The following is a 10,681-nucleotide window of genomic DNA, read 5'->3' on the forward strand; positions in this document are numbered from 1 at the left end:
CTCATAATGACCATCTCGGGTATTAAAGGCCATCTTCCATTCGTCACCTTTTCGGATTCTGATCAAATTATAAGCTCTGCGGAGGTGCAGTTTGGAAAAAACCTTGGCTCCACGTAACCGATCAAAGAGTTCAGAAATGAGCGGAAGTGGGTACCGATTTTTGATAGTGATTTTATTCAACCCACAGTAGTCTATGCAAGGACAAAGGGACCCATCCTTCTTTTCCACAAAGAAAAAAACAGCTCCGGCCGGGGAAGAGGATTTATGGATAAAACCCCTTTGCAAGTTTTCTTTGATGTATTCGGACATGGCTTTGGTCTCGGGAGAGGACAATGGATAGATTCTTCCCCGCGGGGGAGAGGTGCCAGGCAGAAGGTCAATGGGACAGACATAGGGACGGTGAGGAGGTAGGCTTTCTGCTTGTCTCTCACAGAAAACGTCGGCAAATTCTTGATAAGGAAGAGGAAGACCCGGTGGGGAAGGACTTGGAGATGGTAGTCTGGGTAGAACAGGTTCTAAGCAACGGGTCTGACAGTCCAGACCCGAGGACGTGATTTCTCCGGAGCGCCAATCCAGGAGAGGGGAATGAAGCCGCAACCATGGAAGTCCCAGGAGAATGCAAGAAGTACAGCGGGGTAGAACGTAAAAGACGATTTCCTCCTTGTGGAGGGCACCAACTTGCATCACGGGAGGGGCTGTTACTTCCTGCACAACGGTATTCAGACAATCCCCATTAACGGATGAAATGAACAAGGGCTTATGAAGCCGAGAAACGGGCAAGTGGGCGTCAAGAAAATTACCAGCCGATCCGGAATCCACTAGAGCAGGAACAGAGAAGGAAACCCCTTGGGGGGAGGTAATCCGGACCGGAATATTTAGGTGTGGAGAGGAGTCTTTCACACCTAGGGTCGCCTCTCCAACGTCCCCTAGGTGCGTGTGTTTCCCTGGCGTGGAGGACGGAGAGGACACCGACTCAAGAAATGTTCCGGGCTCGCACAGTAGAGGCATAGATTCTCTTCCCTGCGTCAAGTTCTCTCCTGAGGGGTTAGACGGGCCCGATCTACTTGCATGGGCTCATCTGCGGCAGGTGGAGAAGAAGAATCTGGTGGATGCTGGAACACAGGATCCAACCTTGGCAAGCGATGAGGTCTCGGTAGCTGGCGTTCTTGCCGGAGTTCCTCTTGCCTTTCTGCGAAACGTACGTCAATACGAGTCGGAGAGTGGATCAGGTCCGAGAGAGAAGAAGGGGAATCACGGGTAGCAAGAGCATCCTTGACTCTACTAGACAACCCCTTCTTAAAGGTGGCACATAGAGCTGCTTCATTCCAATCCAGCTCGGACGCTAAGGTACGGAACTGGACCGCATATTCGCCCACTGAGGAATCCCCCTGGTGGAGGTTCAGGAGGGCAGACTCCGCAGATGAGGCTCGGGCAGGTTCCTCAAATACGCTCCGGAATTCGGCAAAGAAAGCTTGCAGATTTGTAGTGACAGGGTCTCCTTTGTCCCAGAGAGGAGTGGCCCAAGCCAGGGCTGAGGAGACTGAGGACGAAGGCCACCTTGGCACGTTCGGACGGAAATTGGTCAGCCAAAAGTTTAGTATGCATAGAACATTGGGTCACAAAACCCCTGCATGTCTTAGAGTCCCCTTCTAACTTGTTTGGCAAGGAAAGACGCACCTTTGGACCAAGAACAGAAGTTGGAGGCACAGGACCAGGAGCGGCCTCGGGAACAGAGTGTCGCGGCTGTGGCTGCTGCTGCAACGTGAGAAGCTGCTCCATCATGGCGGACAACTGGTTCAATTGCTGGGCCTGTTGCCCCAACTGCTGGGACTGTTGAGCCACTACAGTAGACAGATCCGCTACGCTGGGCAGAGGCACCTTGGCGGGATCCATGGCCGGATCTTACTGTCACACTCACCGGGCTGGATCAGGAGGTGCATCCGCTGGACCCGCGTGGAAGTAGTAGAGAGCCGTACCAGGCAAGCGGAATCTAAAACTCCGCTGGTCTTCACCAGAGCCCGCCGCAAAGCAGGATGGACTTCCAGGTCGCTACGCCTGGCACGACTCGTCTGCGTGGGTTGCCGAGGTGACGCTTGGCTCGGAGTGATGGAGCTGGGATGGTAGAGGCAGACGGCTGACGAGGCAGGGAGAATACTCGTAGTCAGGAATAACAGTAGGTCAGGGGCAGGCGGCTCAGGTTCGTGGTCAAGAAATGTAGCAAGGGTTCAGTACACGGTCAGGCCAGAAACAGAACAGTAGATACACTTTCTCAAAGGCACTGAGCACAAAGATCCGTCAGGGAGCCATAGGAAGTGACATCCTTAAATAAGGGTGGTTCAGGCAAGAACCAATTAAAAGGACACTGTCCCTTTAAATCTCAGTGACTGGCGCGCGTGCACCCTAAGGAAGAGACGCGCATGCACCGGCACCACAGGAGGGCGCACAGGAGATGCGCCGACATTACAGTGATGCAGCTCTCGTGCGGCCATGAGGAGGGAGCCGCACACCGGAGATGCCCTGGGGAGAGAAGCCGGAGGGAGGAGGAGCACAGCGGGGTGAGGACTGCGAGCTCGTCGGAGCAGAGGTACGGGAGGAAAGCCGCAGGCTACCCCGCGCCGGGCAGCGGGACGTGGCGCGGCCTCTGACAATTGTGTTGAGGAGTAAGTATAAATTTACTAAAGTTCAGCAGAATTTTTGTACATAGAGTGGTGTCACTGTTGCAACCACAGCTTATAACAAGGCAGATACAAAGATGTACCGGGCTGCTGATGAGCATGCCAGAGCTTGCAGAAATTATAACAATACTTATTTGTTTATTGCTTTAAAAGGTATGGTATATACAGGAAAATGCTTAATGCTTAAATCTTTATAAATGTTTATTTGCATGTTAAATCGCAGTTATTGTGTTGTGTGACCCAAGGGGACATAATTTGGTTTGCTCCACTCTCTAGTAGCAATTGTTTCCTATTCCTTCAAAATTCTACTTATGACTCTGTTTCTTTACACATAATACTCAATATTAATTAAGTAGTTGCATAGCTTCTTATAGGCTCTTATTGACTTTGTAATTTTAGATACTTCTTTCACTGTTTGTCATTTTTTTCTGTATGTTCTAGTTTTAATGAAAACAAATTATGGAAAAAAATATATACAAATTTAGACAGGTTTATTAGACTGAAGTGAAGTTTTTCCTTAACCCCTTCAGGACGGAGCCCATTTTGGCCTTAAGGACCGGAGCGTTTTTTGCACATCTGACCACTGTCACTTTAAACATTAATAACTCTGGAATAGTGTTGCTCACGAATATTCGCAATTCGAATATTATTCGCGAATATCGCATATTCGCGAATTCGCGAATTTCGCGAATATAGCGCTATATATTCGTAATTACGAATATTCGTTTTTTTTTTTTGTTTTTTTTTCACAGTACACATCACAGTGATCACCCCTCTCTGCTTCCAGCTTGTGTGGTGTAAAGAAGGCTGTAATACTACTGTGTGAGACTGGCGTGCAAAAATTCGCATATGTGGGAATTAGCATATGCTAATTTGCGCATATGCGAATTTTCGCGGTGTGTTAATTTTGTATATGTTAATATTCACATATGTTAATTTTCGCATACGCGAATGTTCGCATATGCGAAAATAAAACTAACGAATATGCGAATACTCGCGAATATATGACGAATATTCGTCCATATATTCGCGAATATTCGCGAATTCGAATATGGCCTATGCCGCTCAACACTACTCTGGAATGCTTTTAGTTATCATTCTGATTCCGAGATTGTTTTTTCGTGACATATTCTACTTTAACATAGTGGTAAATTTTTGTCGATACTTGCATCATTTCTTGGTGAAAAATCCGTAAATTTTCTAACTTTGAAGCTCTCTGCTTGTAAGGAAAATGGATATTACGAATACATTTTTTTTTGGTTCACATATACAATATGTATACTTTATGTTTGCATCATAAAATTGACGTGTTTTTACTTTTGGAAGACACCAGAGGGCTTCAATGGTCAGCAGCAATTTTCCGATTTTTCACAAAATTTTCAAACTCAGTATTTTTCAGGGACCAGTTCAGGTTTGAAGTGGATTTGAAGGGTCTTCATATTAGAAATACCCCATAAATGACCCCATTATAAAAACTACACCCCCCAAAGTATTCAAAATGACATTCAGTCAGCGTTTTAACCCTTTAGGTGTTTCACACGAATAGCAGCAAAGTGAAGGAGAAAATTCACAATCTTCATTTTTTACACTCACATGTTCTTGTAGACCCAATTTTTGAATTTTTACAAGGGGTAAAAGGATAAAATTTTTACTTGTATTTGTAGCCCAATTTCTCTTGAGTAAGGACATAGCTCATATGTCTATGTAAAGTGTTCGGCGGGCGCAGAAGAGGGCTCAGAAGGGAAGGAGCGACAAGGGGATTTTGGAGAGTACGTTTTTCTGAAATGGTTTTTGGGGGGCATGTTACCTTTAGGAAGCCCTTATGGTGCCAGAACAGCAAAAAAAAAACCACATGGCATACCATTTTGGAAACTAGACCCCTCGGGGAATGTAACATGGGATAAAGTGAACCTTAATACCCCACAGGTGTTTCACGACTTTTGCAAATGTAAAAAAAAAAAAAAAAAAATTTACCTAAAATGCTTGTTTTCCCAAAAAAAATTATTTTTAAAAAGGGTAATAGCAGAAAATACCCCTAAAAATTTGAAGCCCAATTTCTCCCGATTCAGAAAACACCCCATATGGGGGTGAAAAGTGCTCTGCTGGCGCACTACGGGTCTCGGAAAAGAAGGAGTCACATTTGGCTTTTTGAAAGCAAATTTTTCTCTGGGGGCATGCCGCATTTAGGAAGCCCCTATGGTGCCAGGACAGCAAAAAAAAAACCACATGGCATACTATTTTGGAAACTAGACCCCTCGGGGAACGTAACAAGGGGTTAAGTGAACCTTTATACCCCACAGGTGTTTCACGACTTTTGCATATGTAAAAAAAAAAATTTTTTTTTACCTAAAATGCTTGTTTTCCCAAAAATTTTACATTTTTAAAAAGGGTAAAAGCAGAAAATACCCCCCAAAATTTGTAACACAATTTCTCCCGAGTACGGCGATACCCCATATGTGGCCCTAAACTGTTGCCTTGAAATACGACAGGGCTCCAAAGTGAGAGCGCCATGCGCATTTGAGGCCTAAATTAGGGATTGCATAGGGGTGGACATAGGGGTATTCTACGCCAGTGATTCCCAAACAGGGTGCCTCCAGCTGTTGCAAAACTCCCAGCATGCCTGGACAGTCAACGGCTGTCCGACAATACTGGGAGTTGTTTTGCAACAGCTGGAGGCTCCGTTCTGGAAACAGTGGCGTACCAGACGTTTTTCATTTTTATTGGGGAGGGGAGGGGGGCTGTGTAGGGGTATGTGTATACGTAGTATTTTTTACTTTTTATTTTATTTTTTGTTAGTGTAGTGTAGTGTTTTTAGGGTACAGTCGCACGGGCGGGGGTTCACAGTAGTTTCTCGCTGGCAATTTGAGCTGCAGCAGAAAGTTTGCGGCAGCTCAAACTTGCAGCCAGATACTTACTGTAATCCTCCGCCCATGTGAGTGTACGTACCCTGTACGTTCACATTGGGGGGGACATCCAGCTGTTGCATAACTACAACTCCCAGCATGCCCGTTGGCTGTCGGTGACTGCTGAGAGTTGTAGTTTTGCAACAACTGTAGGCACACTGGTTATGTATCACTGAGTTTGTGACCTAACTCAGTGTTTCACAACCAGTGTGCCTTCAGCTGTTGCAAAACTACAACTCTCAGCAGTCACCGACAGCCAACGGGCATGCTGGGAGTTGTAGTTATGCAACCAGCAGATGCACCACTACAACTCCCAGCATGCACTTTAGCTGTTTGTGCAAGCTGGGAGTTGTAGTTATACAACAGCTGAAGGTACACTTTTCCATAGAAAGAATGTGCCTCCAGCTGTTGCAAAACCATAAGTCCCAGCATGCCCATAAGGGAATGCTGGGAGCCCATAAGGGAATGCTGGGAGTTGTGGTGGTCTGCCTCCTGCTGTTGCATAACTACAGCTCCCAGCATGCCCTTTTTGCATGCTGGGAGCTGTTGCTAAGCAACAGCAGGAGGCTGTCACTCACCTCCAACGATCCAGACGATGCAGGTCAGTCCCGCCGCCGCAGCTGCTCCTGGGGCCCCGATCCCAACAGGGGCGCCGGTGATCGGGGTCCCCAGCACCCGGGGTGCACGTCCCGCACCCGCTCACGTCCTCCGGAAGAGGGGCGGAGCGGGTGCGGGAGTGACACCCGCAGCAGGCGCCCTGATTGGTCGGCCGGTAATCCGGCCGACGAATCAGGGCGATCGTGAGGTGGCACCAGTGCCACCTCACCCCTGCAGGCTTTGGCTGTTCTCTGTCTCTGACGGCCCCGATCAGCCAGTAATTCCGGGTCATCGGGTCACTGGAGACCCGATTGACCCGGAATCGCCGCAGATCGCTGGACTGAATTGTCCAGCGATCTGCGGCGATCGCCGACATGGGGGGGCATAATGACCCCCCTGGGCGATATGCCGGGATGCCTGCTGAACGATTTCAGCAGGCATCCGGCTCCGGTCCCCAACCGGCTAGCGGTGGGGGCCGGAATTCCCACGGGCGTATGGATACGCCCTCGGTCCTTAAGGACTCGGGATGCAGGGCGTATCCATACGCCCTATGTCCTGAAGAGGTTAAAGGGATATTCCAGGGAATTTTTATATATATATCAACTGGCTCAAGAAAGTTAAACAGATTTGTAAATTACTTCTATTAAAAAATCTTAATCCTTTCAGTACTTATGAGCTTCTGAAGTGAAGGTTGTTCTTTTCTGTCTAAATCCTCTCTGATGACACCTGTCTCGGTAAATGCCCAGTTTAGAAGAGGTCTTCTATGGGGATTTGCTTCTAAACTGGGCGTTTCTTGAGACAGGTGTCATCAGAGAGGATTTAGACAGAAAAGAACAACCTTAACTTTAGAAGCTCATTAGTACTGAAAGGATTAAGATTTTTTAATAGAAGTAATTTACAAATCTGTTTAACTTTCTGGAGCCAGTTGATATATATAAAAAAAAAAGTTTTTTCCCGGAATACCCCTTTAAAGGGAAACTGTCAAATCTAAATCACACTCAGAGCTAAAGACATGGGCAAATAGCTAACAGAGAGGTAACACAAATGCCTGTCTCTTAGCTGATGACTGCGAAGTGTAAAATCATGTTTTCCTTCCAGTTTCAAGTGTCATAGAAGCAGCACCTCCCTGGTTGGCTGAAATTGTACCTCAATCATGCAAGGCAGGGAAGGGCTGTGGAGGAAGGAGGTTTGCATATTGCAGTTTAATTCCACCTCTATGACACTTAAACTTGGAAGGAAAACATGATGTTATACCTTAGCAAACAATCATCAGCTAAGAGACAGGTATCATCAACTAATAAAACAACCATATCTGCAACTCTGACCATGCAATACAGCTGACACATTCCCTTTAAACTACTTCTGGTGAGCACATTGCAGAAATGTCTAGCCTAAGTATTTGGACCACAAAGTCTACGTTAGCATTTATCTTTATGCCTGTTACTCATCTCTAAAGCTGACAGTGTAAACCCAAATTATCTTTCCCCTCTAAACTCCAGCAATTGCTAAATCTTAATTCTGAGACACTAGAAAACATTTCACATAGAAAATAGCTTACAATAATTTTATGAGTAGTGTTTTTTGTGTGTGAAGCTCCAAAAAATGTACTAAATATTGCCAGCTCTGTCATCAATCCCACTGCTCAATAAGAATCACAACTTGTTTTATCTCAAACACATTGCAGCCAATTTAATGCTACAAGGCAACTGTTCCAACCAATGAGTAATATTAGTATAAGAAGAAAAGTGACAATTATTCTGCAGATATTTAGTAGTTGTATAATCTACTGGACACATCTGAATCACTTCCTCATGTTAAAAGAGGGATATGAAAAATCTCTCCAGCATTTCCATCCTTATGGAAATGTGATCTTTTCTCAAGGCCACAGGAACTATGTTGTGTAAAACACATGTGAATAGGACACTTGGGTAAATATCAAAATACATAAGGTAACCGTAACACTGTGCTGTATATTAATGATGGAGAAATGTAGACAATGAAATATACAGAATTCCTACTTACACCAAAAGTGTCTACAAACATTGGAGGATGTAAAACACATAGATGGGGATTTATTATAATTAACCTCTTAAGGACCCATGACGTACACGTACGTCATGAATCCGCTCCTGATCTATGACGCGGGGCCACGGATTGATCGCAGTGCCGCGCGCTATTAACCCTTTAGACACAGCATTCAAAGTTGAACGCCACATCCAAAGTGAAAGTGAAACCATGCCGGTTAGCTCAGAGAGCTGTTCGGGATCGCCACGGCGAAAACGCGGCACCCCGAACAGCTTACAAGACAGCTGGAGGATCCCTACCTGCCTCCTCGCTGTCCGATCGCCGAATGACTGCTCAGTGCCTGAGATCCAGGCATGAGCAGTCAAGCGGCAGAATCAATGATCAGTGGTTTCTTATGAGAAACCAGCGACCAATGTAAAAGATCAGAGTGTGCAGTGTTACAGGCCCCTATGGGAGCTGCAACAAAATGTGAAAAAAAGTGAATAAAGATCATTTAACACCTTCCCTAATAAAAGTTTGAATCACCCCCCCCTTTCCCATAAAAAAAACAGTGTAAATAAAAATAAACATATGTGGTATCACCGCATGCGTAAATGTCCGAATTATAAAAATATATCGTTAATCAGTCAATGGCGTACGCGCAAAAAAATTCCCAAGGTCCAAAATAGTGCATTTTTGGTCATTTTTTATAGCAATAAGTCCTATCAATGCAAAAATGGTACCGCTAAAAACTTCAGATCACGGCGCAAAAAATGAGCCCTCATACCGCCCCATATGCAGAAAGATAAATAAGTTATAGGCGTCAGAATATGACAATTTTTAATGTATACATTTTCCTGCATGTAGTTATGATTTTTTACAGAAGTACGACAAAATCAAACCTATATAAGTAGGGTATCATTTTAATCGTATGGACCAACAGAATAAAGCTAAGGTGTCATTTTTACAGAAAAATGTACTGTGTAGAAACGGAAGCCCCCAAAAGTTACAAAATTGCATTTTTTTTTCAATTTTGTCTCACAATGATTTTTTTTTACGCTTCACCGTAGATTTTGGGGTAAAATGACTGACGTCATTACAAAATAGAATTGGTGGCACAAAAAATAAGCTGCCATATGGATTTTTTGGTGCAAAATTTAAAGAGTTATGATTTTTTAAAGGTAAGGAGGAAAAAACGAAAATGCAAAAACGGAAACACCCCGGGTCCTTAAGGGGTTAAAACTACTTTTTCTTGGTTTGTGAGACACAATTTTGGTGCATTACCTGTGCGCCACAATTGTATCTCACATGCTCCAGAAAATCAAAATGAAGCCCGCAGACCCTACAATTTGCATTAGGGTCCACTACTAGGTTTACAAAACCATCATTTTAACCCTGCAGAAAGTGTCAGTTTAAAATCCACATAGGATTCCTTGTTGGAGATTATTGCAAAATGTAGGGAAATCGACCATTATATTTTTCAATATTCAATTTTTCCATAATTTTTTTCTTGCCATCCATTTGGGGCTCATGTATACATCCCACATCAGATCACTGGTATAATACATTGCACTAGTAGTGATAGTGTTGTGTATTGTGCCTGTCTGCATAAGCCTATGGAATTTCCAAGTGGAATTACTCTCAGGAATTACTCACACTGCATAATCTCCATGGTAGACGTTACTACCTCAGAAAAAACTAACATATTCATTCTTTCTGCAAACTACCCCACAGAATACACTGCAATCTATGGGGGCCGGCAATGTCCACATGGTCCTAGTGCCGGCTGCCCTCATATTTAGAAATGACAAACATATCTTCTCAACAATAATTTGTTTTGCCTTTGTCTTTAATCTTAAGATGGATTTCCCTCAACCCCTATGGTTGCCTTTTTTGCTATAGTTGTGGCAGTGCTTGGAGATAAAGATGGGGGGGGGGGGTCACATCTTGGTTGCTGGAGACACTAGCACCTAGAAGTGTTTTAGAAAGGGCTTTATGGCCTCAGGTGTCTTCCTGGGGTCTCCACCCCGAGTGACACCAGCCTCCATCTTTCCTTTATCCAAGAGTGTAAGTTGTGAGGTAAAGATGTAAGAAATTTGGGTGCAATGTGCTACAATTTCAGATGCGCCTGAATTCTGGATACCATGAGACACATCTATAAATATGAAGGGTTTTACACAGTGGGGAACAAAACTATTGATAAATTCCCCCCATAGACTGTAGAACAATGTTTCCCCAACAATGCATTCTTATTGTTTATTATTAGTTAATGACTATCAGGGTATGATGGGAGTTGTAGTTTGCCAATAGGCTAAGAAACACCGGTTAGGGACTACTGCCCTAGAAAAAAAAATGGTGCCCACCATGTTAAGTATACTTAAAATGTTTTTTTATTATTTTATTCAAAATGTTTCTGGTTAAATTTACTTCAAATAAATTGTAGGAGTAAAAGAAAAGTAAACTCTAATATTGTAGCTGTTGTAGATGCAATGTTATGACAAA

Source organism: Hyla sarda, chromosome 1 (genome assembly GCF_029499605.1).
Source record: "Hyla sarda isolate aHylSar1 chromosome 1, aHylSar1.hap1, whole genome shotgun sequence".
Lineage (NCBI taxonomy): Eukaryota > Metazoa > Chordata > Amphibia > Anura > Hylidae > Hyla > Hyla sarda.